General features: G+C 42.6%; 1 protein-coding gene across 5 annotated transcripts in view; it reads left to right on the top strand.

Annotated features, from left to right (window-relative positions):
* Positions 1-14,985, top strand: part of mub (poly(rC)-binding protein mub) — a 155,558-nt gene that overhangs the window by 97,667 nt on the left and 42,906 nt on the right. The gene's annotated exons all lie outside the window — the stretch shown is intronic.

Consider the following 14,985-nt stretch of genomic DNA (forward strand, 5'->3'; position numbering starts at 1 on the left):
TGGCTTCCAAATGGAGGCCCAATAGATCCGATGACCAAAATTCACGAAAATTCGTGGTTTTTCCCCCAATGTTTCCTTATCGGATTTTATGCTGGGCCCAAAGGTGACAATTGACCATCTTTACATATCGACGGTGACACAGCCAGACCACTTATGGACCGCGTTAAGTAGAAAGGAACCAAGCCACATCAGCTATTGCCAAATTTAACTGGGCAATTTACTTTATTATGAGAGAACGTTTCTGCGGATTCCTTTGGAAATTTTAAAGAATTTGCTTTATACTATGGAGAAAATTCACTGAAATTTGCACGAACATCCGCACAACCGTCTTCATGTAAAAAATTGATTTGTGCGATTAAAGAGGCACGTGCAAAACGGGCCATTTGGGGCTTGGGACGGATACCTTTGAGACTTTCCCTATTCATTCACCAAACCATGCCCTATCTTTTCCCAAAGTTTCAAGCTCCCCAAAATTTTTGGGGAGCTTGAAACTTTGGGAAAAGATACGGGGGGTCAAAGTTAAAAACCGGCAAAATTTTCGAGAATATATTACTCGGAAACCAAGAAGTTTTGTTAAACGATTCTTGTCTTCGAACCCAATTTTGGAAATCCATTTCGAAGCGTAAAAGTGTGAGTATCTCCGAAACACAAATGCCAAAGTAAAATATACGTCATCAACTGGAAAATATCGAAAATTTCCGGAATCTCGGGAGTAGGCGAATTTTGGCCCTTAGCGCCGCCCCTCCTTTTTGTTCAGCTCCGTGCGCATTTTTCGTTTTACGGGAGAAGTAGGTATATTGAATTTGAGAGTGCATCAAAAACCAATAACCTTTACTTTATTGTCTTATCCTCAACGAAGGTACCTCCGGAATATTCTATCCTTCCGCTTTCGACGCCGCGCCGGTAAAAGTTCATCAATCAATATGGATAGCTTGTTGCGTTGAAGACGTTGCTCAAACTTAGAATACTGGAGCCAGTCGTTGGAAATGTCTACAGGGAGCCTTTTGTTATCGCCTTTCCTCATCTTTTCAGTTACTTGCATATTCCTTACCCGCGCGCCTTCAGGGTTACTTTCATAATTTTCTGCTCGAGCATGTTGTGTCAGAAACAGGGGAAAGAAGTAATACCCATCGGCGGCGCGCCCCCTGAGGAGTCAGATCGCGCTTCCCTCTTCTTTGACGAAGGAAAGGCAAAAATTGAACAGGCAAATAAAGGCATTTATAGGTTGTTGATTTTACTATCTCATTATGAAAATCCTATGTAAAAATCTGGGACATTCATATTCAGCGCGGAAGGAAGTACCGAGGTTGTTTTTCTTGGCTGCTCTACCACGCATTTTCATCGATGAGACCTTTGCGGGAGAAATCATGATTTGCTTCAAGGCAGAAAATGCATCTCTCATATCGTGTTCTCCTGAACTTAACTCCATTTCGAGGTTGAAAAATTGACTCAAACAAATCAATATTTTCATAAAGGAACCTACGCAATCTTTGAACAAAATTTTTCTTATACTTGCATGAGAGGAAAAATCACGAGAATTTTCAGGTACAAACGCCAATGATTCTGAGTATCCCTAGAATTGCACTTCTAGTACCTTCAATCTTGAAAATTTTCCGGGGAAAGCCCCCCCGAACTCCCCTTTCTCCAGCTGGGGGTTTGTCTCGCCCCCCCCCCCCCAGGTGTCCGTTACTTTAATTTCTCCCCGGGCTCATATCGTCACCTTCCAGTTCCAGGCAAAGTATCACAAGCGCCATGCAACTTTTAAACATTTCCGCCGCCATTTTATTTCTTTACTGAGAAATTGTTGGTTGAATCTGTTTGGAAATTTCATTGAATTTTATCGGCAATACAAAGAAAATTTAGTGAAATTTTCGGACAGCTTCGTTGAACAATTTCTCTGTAAAAAAATAAAATGGCGGCGGAAATTTTTAAACGTCGCATGGCGCTTGTGATACTTTGCCTGGAAGGTGACGATATAGTGTTGAAGTGGCCCAGGTGCAGGATCCTAGTAATAAATCGTCTCTCGTCGTGAAGAAGAAAGCGTAAAAGTTGAAACAAAATACTTGCATTTGGTTCCTTCTAATAAACGATTCTGAGACTCGACGAACTACAACTGACGAGGGTACTGTTAGCATCTAGCGCTTCTATTTCCTCGCCCTTTTGGCGCGCTCCGCTGCGCTGGAGAGTCCGAGACTCGCGACGAGTGAAAAATAAGTTGTGTATAGGTGCTGAGGGTCCGATCCGTGCGAAAACAGGAAGCTCTTTTCCTTAATAATTGAATGAATTTTCAAGTAGTCTTCATCCCTCCGAGCACCCAAATCGACGGTAATCTCTCTTCCGTGTCAACTGTGGAGCCTTCCTTTTTTTCGCGCCATTTCTCTTTTTCTCATCCGCGGACAACTGATATTGCTCACGCGGTACCTTTTCAATTCAGCGGGTCGATCGTTGTAGTTGATTCACAAAGTCATAGACAAAGAAGACAAAAGAGTTATGGAGGGATCCTACTGGTGGAAGTGGGTGGTTGCAATGGACATAGTAGGTAGGTAATAGACTAACTAACGGCGACCCATGAGAGACCCTACAGTTAATCCATCATTTACCCTCTTAGTCTCGAGGTTTATATCGACTCCAGCACCGAATTTCACTCCTCGATTTTTAACAGTGTTGTTTTGTCACACAGGGGAGACTGCGTCACCTTCTGGCGAAAGTATCATAAGCGCCATGCGACGTTTAAAAATTTCCGCCGCCGTATTATTTTTTTACAGAAACATTTTTCAACGAAGCTGTTGGAAAATTTCACTGGATTTTCTTTGTTTTGCCGATAAAATTCAGTGAAATTTTCAAACATATTCAACTAACAATAGAGGCACTGGATGCGAAGAGGGCACTTCTCGGTTGCAGTGCATCAGAGTCTCCTCTAATATTTCATTCATAGTAAGGAAAGTGAATGCATCCATTTCACTAAAAATTTCACTGAATATTCCTTATAATTCTACAATTTTCTATGGGAAGAATCCTGGCAAAATCATCCAGTAAATTATTCTTCAATGGATTAATTAGCAACAGAGATTCTGAAACAGTGCAATCGAGAAGTGCCCTTTTCGCATCCAGTGCCTCAATTTCTTTGTAAAAAATCAAACGGCGGCAGATCTTTGCGAACGTCGCATGGCGCTTGTGATACTTGGGTCGGAAGGTGAAGACTGATGGACGAAACTATGGCATAGCGTAAGCATGCAGCGCAACGCGGACATTAAAAGTTGGCGGAGACCGGGGTCTGCCGCCGCGCAGTCCGCGATGAAAGCGATGACAAATTCAATCCGATCTCATCCCGGAGCGCCGAACGCCCGACGGGACGCACCGGGAAGAATCCCTTTGATTTAATGTCCCCCAATCCCCCCACCCCCCTCACCCCGACAACCCAACAGGTCCCTGTCCCCGGTTCGGGTCCCCTTGATGGACCCCAACGAGGCTCCGCACAGTGGATCGAGTCAATCAATGAGTTCGGACACAAACATGTTGGCTAAAACTGCAAATTTTGATATTTATTTCGTCACATTTTAAATTTTAAGGGGGACTTCTAGGAGATAATTTCACGAGAGAAGCAATGGAACCACGTATAGAACCTCAAAATTGTGTATAACTGGGTTGCCGCAGTCAGGGAATGCCAGGAAATGTCAGGGAATTTTAAAAAGTCAGGGAAACTGACTTTTGTCAACTTTATTTGCTCTCTAGACTAGGTTTGACGTTTCAAACAATAGGTTTTGCTTTTTGAAATTATGTATTTTTAACCATCTGGCTTATCCTCAGTAGCTGTCAGAGAATTTTACCAACATGTGTTAGGGAAATCGGAGAAATGTCAGGGAACACTGGAAAAAAAGTCGCTTGGATCTAGAATCCAGACTCCTAAAAACATTGACAAGAAAAAATACTCTTGATTCAATCGGACTTTCTGCTTGAATCAAAAGGAAATCGCCTAGATCACGAGACTCGGCTCCTCGATTTAAGAAAAAATCGTATTGAATCAAGAATATTTTTTCTTGTCGATGTTATCGAGAGTTTGGACTCTAGATCCAAGCGACTTTTTTTTCCAGTGAATTTCATTTTCTAAATTTTGTGGCAACCCGGTATAAACGGAGTTAGAAGCTTTTGAAGTTTCCAAATTTTGTCCGAGCTCTCCTATCGACTCGATCCACTGTGCTCAGTTTTAAATCGACCCGAACGTGGCTTCGATGTTTCAGAGACTGGGTGCGCGGTCCGCCGACTAAATTGAACCCACGCCGAGGACAAAGGCTCAAAATTAAACCCTCTCGATCCGTCTTTCGAATCTCCCGGGTGGCAATTTAGAATTATGGAGTTTCTTTGATTCAACTGCAATGGGTCAGTTGCGCCTGCCGCAGAATCGTGTTTTAATGGTTTCAGATCATTGATAAGCAAAACATATCGAGGGCTGTCCAAACAACTCGTTTTCACGTCGAATTTTAACCATACATGATTGCCATTGTCAAGGAACACCGGGAAATCTCAGGGAATTTTGAACATTCAGGGAAAACAGTAATGTTAGGGGAAATGACGAAAATATTAAGGAAAATGTGTTAAATCACCTTTATTTGCTCTCTATAATGGGTTTGAGGTTTCGAACAACAAATTTTGCCTGAAAACTATTTTCAATTTTGTCTTCTTAACCACCTGTTACATCTCCAATTGTCAGGGAATTTCACAAAATTATGCCAGGGAATTCAGGGATATGTCAGGGAATTTAATTTTCTAAATTCTGTGGCAACCCTGCTGTCAAGGGTCTAGGATCACCGGGGAAAATCGCGGAATCTGTCTCAGAAACCGGGAATCTTTCCTTCTACCGCTTGGGGCCGTTTCGTTTTCGAATTTCGCGGAAATTTTAAAGTACCTACTGTGTTTGCAAGTTAGCCGGCATTATTGACCTCCTAAATGACTTAAAGAATTTTCAAATCGTCTTATTAATAAAGAAGCTTTCATCGACCAGACAATATTATAAACGTTAGGAACGCTTTTGGAATTAAAAATTCGAATGTGCGCTAAACAATCGGCTTAAGGATGAAAACATTTCGATATTGTGCTCATTCGAACAGGGCGTTTTAATTTTGCAGGAAAAATGCGCTTTTTAAACTGCGTACTTATCGGTTTCCGAGTTGCTTTTTTGCGCATATTCAATGTGCGCATCGTGTTTTACGCGTCATTTACCTTTGGATTAATTCAATGGCGTGGCGTGCTTTGCGATATATCGATTGATCTGCCATTTAAACCTATGAAATAGGATCGATAGATTTGGTGTTCGCAGCGAACACCTTAATACTCGATTCTATACCATAGCTTCTTACCGGGAAATATCGATAATCGATAATCGATCATTCACGCCTCGCCACTGGATAAATTTATTCGCAAGTCAAAATTCGTTCATGGTTTAATGACCTGGCGGTTCAAGAGGAAGCGCATTGAACTTAACTTTCAGAATTTTAAAAATTGCCGCTGACTAAATTTTCTTTTTGCTTCTTTTCTTTTCTCTTTTATTCTTTTCGCTTTTTCTCTCTTGCTTTGCCACATTAACGCCTGAATGTTGATGAAACAGTGCGAATTACAGTCTCTAGTCCGGCGCTTAGTTCTGGCCCTGCATTGTCCATCCTCCGTTGAATTTAGTGCAAAAGCGGTTTCAATCGGGCTCCAGATAAACCGACCGCGTTTAAAGAGAGAGAGGAAAAAAAAACTGTTTTCTCTCTGATGGGCTGATCCTATTCGGGTGAGCGATGCATGAAGCCGTTTATCGAGGGTTCTCGGCTTCAGCTTTATCAAAATGGTTGAAACAGTGCTGACGAATGGAGGGGGGGGGGGGGGCAAATGAGGATTAGAGATCCTCGTTTTCCCGCATTTTATCCAGAGTGCAGAAAAGGTCCTCCTCTCATCAGTTGGGTTTCATTCGGGCTTTTATCAGCGCCTGCCAAGTTCTTAGGCACTTCGGGTTCGTTAACCAGAGACTGCCGGCTGATTATTATTGAAATTGCTCGACAAAGCGATAGACAAAGAGGATGAAGGGAAGTGGAGCGAAGTAATAGACTAACTAACGGCTCGAAACCCTAGCCCATCATTTTCCCCCTTTGTACATAATCGCCATCCGTTTGAACCGATACATTTGCTTTATTTTCCATTTAACTTATTTGTCTATCACTTCGTCTAGGAATCCCAATAATCAGTCCGCTGTCCCAATCAAACGTGAAATAGATGTGTAGATTCTTCATGTAGGGGCCGTCCCTGAATTAAGTAACCCTCCTGGGGGGGGGGGGGGGGGGTTGTCGAGGAGAGCGTTACGCCATATTGTTTTTACGTGTTTAAGGATAGGGACCTATGTCACAAAAGCGTCACAAAGGGAGGGGGGTGTTAAAAATGCCGAAACAGTGCATTGAGTAATTTAGGGACGGTCCCTGAAGGTCATTCGTATTCATTTCTGGCTGCGGTCGAGCTAGCGCGGGATGCATCTCATCAATACTGCCGTGCTAAGGGAGAACGCCGTATGAGCCTTCAACGTTGCCATATTTTCTACAATAAAAACCTAATTTACTAGGAAAATTTAGGACTTATCCCGGGCTAAGTTAAATCCACCACGCTTCAGCACAGTAAAGGCAAAAAACATAAAAGAATAAATTTGATTGCTTTGAAAATCATTAAATTTGACACGGAACCACTATTATATCTACAAAAAACACATTATATTTTCCAGTAGTACATATTTCTTTTTCATCAGTTTAAAAGGGAATAATCAATGCAGAGAGTGCAAAATCATGAGTTGAAAAACGCTGACTCCGCGAGTTTAAATATTAGAGCCTAACACAGAGCGGAGCGGCGTGTTCGCAGCGCAGAACGCGCACTGGTGCCTACAAACCTAACGGGATACTTCACGCATTGCGCAACGCGTGAAGTATCCCGTTAGGTTTGTAGGCGCCAATGCGCGTGTCACGCTGGTCGCCTGCCGCGCCGCGACGCTTTAAGCAACTATTTCGCGTCAGAGGCGTTGCACAGTATCCTACAAGATTAAAGGCGCACGAAGTAACTAGTTAAAGAGGACTTTCAATTTTGACTGCATCTGTTACTGAAAAATGTTTAATTTGGCGTTGGAGCGTTTCCTAGGCTCCCGCTTTGGTTTTCATTTTATCATATCCGTACACTCTACACATGAACATATGTTTTTATCTGCTCGTAGAGTCTGTTCTCTTTCATGACTTGATTCATGAATGAAATGTTTTTAAGAATGAAGGTAGTAGTAGTATGCATTTTTGAAGTGGTTCCTGTCATTTAAATGAGAAGAAAAAAATGTGGACATAACATGTCCACAATTTGGACAATTTTGGACATATTCATGGTTGGACATTAAATCATGTGGACTTAATAAAGACTGGACTAACGTTTGGTGGACATAAATAGCGGTGGACATTTATTTAATGGACGAAAGGTAGGTGGACATAAAGTCCTGGAAGCTTTTCCACATGTGTATGCTTAAAAAATTTCAGCTCGATTAATTCAACTTAATTTACGCTGCCCTTTATGGTATTTTGTTCACATATTTTGATCATATTTTGGTGTGAGTGAAGACAGTAGTGACATGGTCCTACCGTCCACTTTTAATATTGAAGAAATCAGCGCAAAAAGCCAGTTGGAATCAAAACAATCTTAAAGTTATTTCGAGTTCCTTAATCGGAAGACAAATATTTTTCTCAGTGCGCAAGGAGCAAACAGTTCGCTCTCGAGGACCGAATTTTCGGTAAATATATGACGCTTCTTGGCTCTCTTTTGCTCAATGTAGTCGAAAAACTTTCCAGTTGTTTTCGAACAGAACATGTTTGCACCCTGAAGTTTTAACTGACGCAAGACGAGCCAGTGTCGTTGCGCGCACTTCGTCGGAACTTTAGTTTCTATGTGATGATTTTTCGAACAATCCTCGCTCATCTTAACGACAATATTCTCGTGAATTCATACACTATACCCAATTCCCTTTTAAGCCGCGATCCGATTTTTCCAAGCAGTAAAGTCATTTTCTCTTTTTATCAATCGAAGTATTTCAACCAGACATAATCCTCCGAGGTTGGTTTTGTCTTTTTACTTGTTTCTAATAGAGGTCAGTTGGTCGTGGCTTATTTCTCTTCTCTGTTTTTGTTGAGTGATCACTGATCATTCGCCAGCATCCACCATCATGCGCTATCGTAACAAGGCACACATTTTTCACGGAAGTTGAAACTCCCCAAAAAACGGTGAACTTGAGTAAAATTTGAAAGTTCGTCTATTGCCGCACAAAAAGAGCAAAATATCGGATTCATCACTTATTGCTCTATTTGTAGTACAATAATCGCTGATAATTTTCAAGTGGATCACTCGTTGCCTCGGCAAATCGCAACAATTGGCATCAGCGTGGTCAAGGTTATTACAGTGTCAATCGAGACTCTGAGTGCCTTCATTTCCTCTTGATACTTCAAGCTTTGCCACGCAGTTACTTTAGTTGCCCATTCTATCCAAACCTAACAAAGGACACCGATTTCACCACAAGCACACGCAAATGCACCAATCCACTAGTTGCATTTTCAGAACCAAGAACGCCTATTTTAATTTAGTGCAAAATAATTAATACTTTCTTTGCTTCTAAATCTCCAGATTTAATGTCTTTCTTTTTATTCATCTCAAGCGGCCTGCCAATAGATAGAAATTGCGTCAAAAACAAGGAGAATATAATGAATAATTTTAGTCAGTTGATTGTCAAATCTAGTCCTTTAGGTATTTTAGAGCATATCGACGGTGAAACTACCAGACCACGTATCTCGTTTGCGGTGTTTAAAAATCTCCACTCACATTTTATTTTTTTGATGGAGATCAAATCAATGTCATTCCTTACAATTTTCACAGATTTTTCTCCGCACAAAGAGGAAAAATCACAGAAGTTTTCACGAATTGACGTTGAGTAGTTTTCTATTTAAAAGATAAAGTATGACAGGAAGTCTGCGACGCCGCAAACCGAGATACGTGGTTTTGTAGTTTCACCGTCGATATTGATTACGTAACTCATCGAATTGTGATGTAGACAATAGTGGATGGGATTAATCCCTTGAGTTAACGCATTTTTCCAGTCATTCCCCGCACGCATCTACAAACTGACCTTATCATTCAAACTTTTTTTTCAAATCTCATGGAAATTTTATTTCCACATCGGTCAAGTACAGTAATCGAGCAACCCGATTCATTCTGATTATATTTCAGGTGTCCACGCGATAGAGACGGAAACGGAAGGAGGCTCGAATCTTTCTTCTAAACTTAGTCCGGTGCTTTCGCGGAGCTTCTTTTAAATTATTCAGTGTTAGGAAATCAAAGCCGTTGAACTCGGCGGAAATTCGAATGTTGGGCTTGCTTTTCCTCGCTGGTATCGATCTATTCTTTAAAGCCTGACGTGGAGAGAACTTGAACTGAAACAAGGGCCTCAAAGCAAGGTATCGAGCTTTTAGAATAAATCACGCAGAAGGAAGTGATATAAATTGGACTGCATTTTGCAATTTGAAACTATAAATTCTAGCCCGGTTTAAAAACAACGTATGTGCCATTAGTTTCTCCATGCACATAAGTGTTATTCCAGAAGAGCCAGAATTTATAGTTCCAAATTGCAAAATGCAGTCCAATTGTTCCCTTTCAGTGCGCTTTGCGGATTGAGCGTGGTCTGCTGAGGACAGATCTTACGCAGGCGTTCTAATGTCTGAAACGAGCATTGCGTCGCATCAGAGCAGCATAAAGCACTGATTTATTAAGTCCCGTTGATCATAAGGCGGAGTATTATTGATTTTCCATGGTTTTGTTTAGGCCATGGTAAGATACGCACTAAAAAGTCCTCACGCGTCTTTTTATTTATTTTTTTTTTTTGATCACTTTGTCATCTCCGCACGAAGAAACGTAACTCCATTCCAAGGTTGCCAAATTGACTCAAACTATTCATATATTTTTAATTTTACATAGTTGTACCCGAGCAATTTTTATCAAAAGTGTTTCTGATTTGTGCATGGAATCTGAGGGAAAATCCGTGAGATTAGAGTTGAGTTGTTCCTCCTCGAAAAAATAAATCAGGTGCATACATTTCGAAACACCGCAAATGAGATACGTGGTTTTTGGCCATCGACATGTGTCCCGGAAAATTCGGCAGTGTCCGAAGGCTCTTACGGCGTTCTTGCCTCAAGACGGTAGAGTAGTGAGCGCGTCCTTCTTGTCGTGACAACCATCGGAAGGAAGTGATCACTCGACAACCGCTCCAGCGCCGAGACGTGACCATCGACCATCGATATGCCTCCATTTGAAGCTATCGTAAAGAATCGAGTATTGAGTCACACAATGATGATCGATCCTTTACCATAGGTTCAAATGGATTCATCGATTCATCGCAAAGCACAGTTCGGCTCGGGCCGGAGCTTGTACTGCTTCTCGGTCCCCGTCCCCCCCCCCCCGGCCCTTCGGGGTGTCCGAGCTTGTCTGTGCAGTTCCTCCTCCTCCCCCCCCCCCCCCCCGATGGCGATGCGCCACGTAGCGATGATGTCCTGCAGGATTAACTTACCTATTACACCAATCGGAGGCTAAACTTGGTCTTGTATGGCTTTGCTTCCGACCCTCCTCCCTCCTCCCTCACCCCTCGCCCCTTCCCGCCCTCTCGCTTACCGGTTACCTCGTCTTCTCCTTGTCAAAGGAACTTCTCCGTGTTGCCGAATTCTGTCGACTTCAATGTCGGATGGAAAATGTTTTTCAAATCCATGCGGGGGCATGATATCATTCGCAGAGGTGCAAAAACTTCTCTTCGGGTCGCGATCGGTCGCGTGTGGAAATGAGAAGGCCCCGTAAACGGTGATTCCAGGGTTGCACACTCAGAGAATACCGGGAAATGTCAGGGAATTGTAAATAGTTAGGAAAAGCCGGGAAATGCCAGGGAAAATGACGAAGATATCAAGAAAAATTGTTTAAATCGTATACTTGCTTTTTAGAATGGGTTTATGGTTTCAAACAACAAACTATGCCTGAAAACTATTTTCAATTATGTCCTCTTAACCACCTGTCATATCTTTAATTGTTAGGGATTTCACCGAAATGTGTCAGGGAAACGTCAGGGAATATCAATTTCCATATTCCGCGGCAACCCTGTGTCTCTAAATGTGGACGCTGGCAAAATCGCGTTTTTCTTGTAGATCAGCGGTAAAAATCACGTGTTTTCCGTAAAATCACGGTATGGATCACACGTTTTCCGCGGCATCGCAGCAATTTATGCGGACACAGTCATAAAAAGATCATATTTTTGAAATTCCTAAAGTAGAGGGAGTTTTTAAAATGGGGAGGGCAATTTTTAAAATGGGAAGGCTAAGAAGTTCAGCATTTGTGGTCGTTCGGGAAGGGCAGAGGCTTCTTTCGGGAAGGTTAGGGGCGTTATTTGAGATGATTGTAGGGGGCATGAGAGGCGATGGCTTTTATCCCCTTAGATGTTGCAACTGATTTTTGTTTTGGGGCAAGAGTCCATTTTGTCATTTCTTTAACGCAGGAATGTAACACTTCATCGATTCATCTTCCGATTCCACGCAAAAAGCAGACAAATATTGCCTACAATTTTTGGTGCACGCAGTACGGATACACCCCGTAGTTGAATAGTGGCATCGCTGTAATTGTCACGCTTATTTAGAATCTACGAAAAATATCCATTTACAGATTGTAGAGAGGTGATTCTCTAACGCGATGGTGATAGTGGTACAGATACTTCCATTTGGACCGCGCTCGGCAGAAAAGAACTAAGCCACATTTGGGCAATTTTTTTGGAACTGGGCAATCTTTTTTCTGTAAGAGAGCGTTTGTCCTTCGAAAATTAAAGGAAATTGCTTCGCACTATGCAGAAAATTACTGAAAGTACAAAAATCCGCATAACCGATTCCATGTAAAAAATGTAACCGCCCGATTTTTGGCAATAGCTGTAGCTTGGTTCCTTCCTGCTTAAAGCGGTCTATTTGTCAACGCCAGACTTGATGTTTTACCTTCTCACTCAACGGAAAATAAGTTGCAGTGTTCCTATCACAACATTTCAGGTCGGCCGAGCATTATGTTCCCGAATGATGGATTCGAAAGCCGATTTAAATGTACAAGGAACCAACCGCGGTCGCGGCTCGCCTCGTCGTTAGTTAATTCGTCGCCCGTCCGACAAAAGAGCGTAACTAGACACTGAGATGAGCCAGGAAAAGTATTGAATTCTATGGACGACAGGGCTCGTCGCGGAATGCAGTTAAGCCTTTTTGTCATGAAGGCGACGAATTCCGACGTTTGTTCGTACGGAAGCTCTAGCCGTACGAACAATCGTTGCGTCGAAGCCCTTGACGTTTACTCGGTTCTAGAACATGTCCGGTCACCGAACCTGCTGTAGTCGCTTTTTCCTCCAGTGGAATTTAAGGGCTTACGATCGATTATCGATGTTACCCCATTTGAAGCTGTGGTAAAGAATCGATTATTAAGGTGATCGTTTTGAACACCTTGTTTGTCGATCCTTTTCCCGCCTTAATGGCGGATCAATCGATTTATCGCAAAGCACGCAAACGTAATGTCCGAGAAACGCGGGTGTTTTTTCTCCCCCCGTGTAGAAGATGCTTATCTAAAATCCCTCGCGCATCAAGGGAAAAGAAAGGATCGGGCGAGTGAATTGAACGGTCGGTGTTCTGTATCAGTGGCGTGGCGTGCTTTGCGATGTATCGATTGATCTGCCTTTTAAACATATGGAAAAGTATCGATAACCAGGGTGTTCGCAGCGAACACCTTAATAATCGATTCTTTACCACAGCTTCTAATGGGGAAATATATCCGCACACTCTGTCGGGAATTTACTGTAACACTTATCTCGATTGCGGTGTTTGAAAATTTCCGCTCAGATATTCTCTCCGAACACGGAAAAAGAGGGAGGGGTTGTTGGATCATACGGGCATTTCCAATTAATTGTGGTAGAACCCCAATAAAACAGGTTACTAACCCGAATGTTGCGGTGTTACCCCAACTTGAGTTGCGGCTTACCAATATTAATTGGAAATGTTCATATCATCCAATAAATAAGGGTAGTACCACAATTGAAGGGGATCACCCCCAATATTTTTTTTCACGTGTTAAAACACAACGGGCCGATTCTGTGAAGAGCCTGTGACTGCGTGAAACGGTCCGCCTTGTTAGTTTTTTTGTTAATAATTGAAGGAATTTTTGGTGGAAGGGCGTATGAGACTTCCAATGTTGCCAAGATAGTGCAACGTAAGTTCTCTGTTTGTAAGTTACGTATCCCACAGTTCTGCTAAGAATTTTTCCCTGAATTTGCCCTGAGTTGTCCCTCACTATCGAAAGGAAGTAAGTCGACTGTGAATGAATTTCATCTGCTGCTAATGCTATGAAAAATCGCACCATCCTAGGATCATTGCTGGCTTCATACTCCCTTTTACCGTAAAATATCTCAATTTACCCCTTTTTATTCGTTTTTATATTCTGCCGTGCTCTATTACAAATACATGGTCATATCACGTAGGCTCAGAGGACTGGAGACTACCCTTCACTGTGAGTCAGGAGCAAAGCGCTTATTAATTTTCCTCGCGCGTGACTCACTCTGCCACCCGAAGGAAAAACGCCTTATGAGCCATCAGGCGTTGTCAAATTTCCTTCGACGGATCACGAATTTTTAGTAAAATTTGACAATACTTCTCTGAATTTTGCAGAGGATTCTGCTCTTAATCTGATCTGAAGTCTTTAAATCATGGTGTCTAGTTTTTTAAAAACCGGGATTCATCAGGGAGTGAAATATTACCGGGAAAATCGGGGAATCTGTTCCAGGAACCGGGAATCTCTCTCATTGACCAGATAATATCAACATTAGGAACATTTTTTCAATTAAAATTTGGAATGTGCGCCAAAGAAATAGCCGTAAGATGAATTAAAATCAATATTCATATCTGAAAGTCTGGAAAAGTATGTTCTTTTCCCCCAGAAAATTCCGGGAAAGTAGGAGAAAATTTCGGTTTCTTATCAGGGAATGAGCTCCTGATAATCAGGGAAAATCAGGAAAAAATCAGGGAACGAGCTTCGCCATGAAAACTAGACACCATGCTTTAAATTTCAAGGGAAAATATTCACGCCTCTCTTCGGAAGCCAACATTTTTTGAGAGAAAATTTGGCAACATTCGAATGCTCATGCGACGTTTTGACTCAGCACGGGAGCACTGTGAGGCGAGTCATCCCGTCGCGTCGGAGAGGAGGCAAATTTGCGAAAAACGGCGAGCAGCATACTTTCATGGCATGGATCGGTGCACTCAGGAATGACGTCAACTAAAATTCGCCCGCCGCTCAAAGGAAGCGAAACACTTTAATTTATTTCCTAATTAAATTATCAACCGCCGCCGCGCCACGGCCCCGGGCAGGACGGGTCCATGGATGCTGAGTTTTCGCCTTCAATTTGCCAGGACGCAACCGGGTATCACGCTCCGCTGCCTCGGCTGCATCCGCGACGCCGCGTCGTCAGACAATGGCAATTATCATCGCGGATCGAGAGGGCGTGTATTTATGCACCCGCTCCGGCAACCCTGCCGTGCAGTTTGCACTAAAATGAAACGTTTTTCGCTGACGGCGCACCGAGGCGAGGGCCGCCAAGGCGGAGTTGTCATAACACGACGAAATAATTGTTTCCGAATGCGACGCTCTCGGGTCTCGCGTCCTGTTGGAATAGGTCGTATCATTTCGTCGCTCCTCTGGCGTTTTGGCGCATCTCGTTTGCCGCGTGAGCCCCAGAAAGCACGAAAGAACGTAAAGTTACGTTCTTTCGTGCTTTCTGTATGTCTGTATTGTAATGTAGTTCTACATTACTGTTGCCAATGTTCCCCTTGCACATTGCAATTTCAACAGGAGAACCCTGAGCATTTTTAACTTATAATCACGCTTATTTTTCTCCTG

This window comes from Bemisia tabaci, chromosome 4, assembly GCF_918797505.1.
Source record: "Bemisia tabaci chromosome 4, PGI_BMITA_v3".
NCBI classification, from domain to species: Eukaryota; Metazoa; Arthropoda; class Insecta; order Hemiptera; family Aleyrodidae; genus Bemisia; species Bemisia tabaci.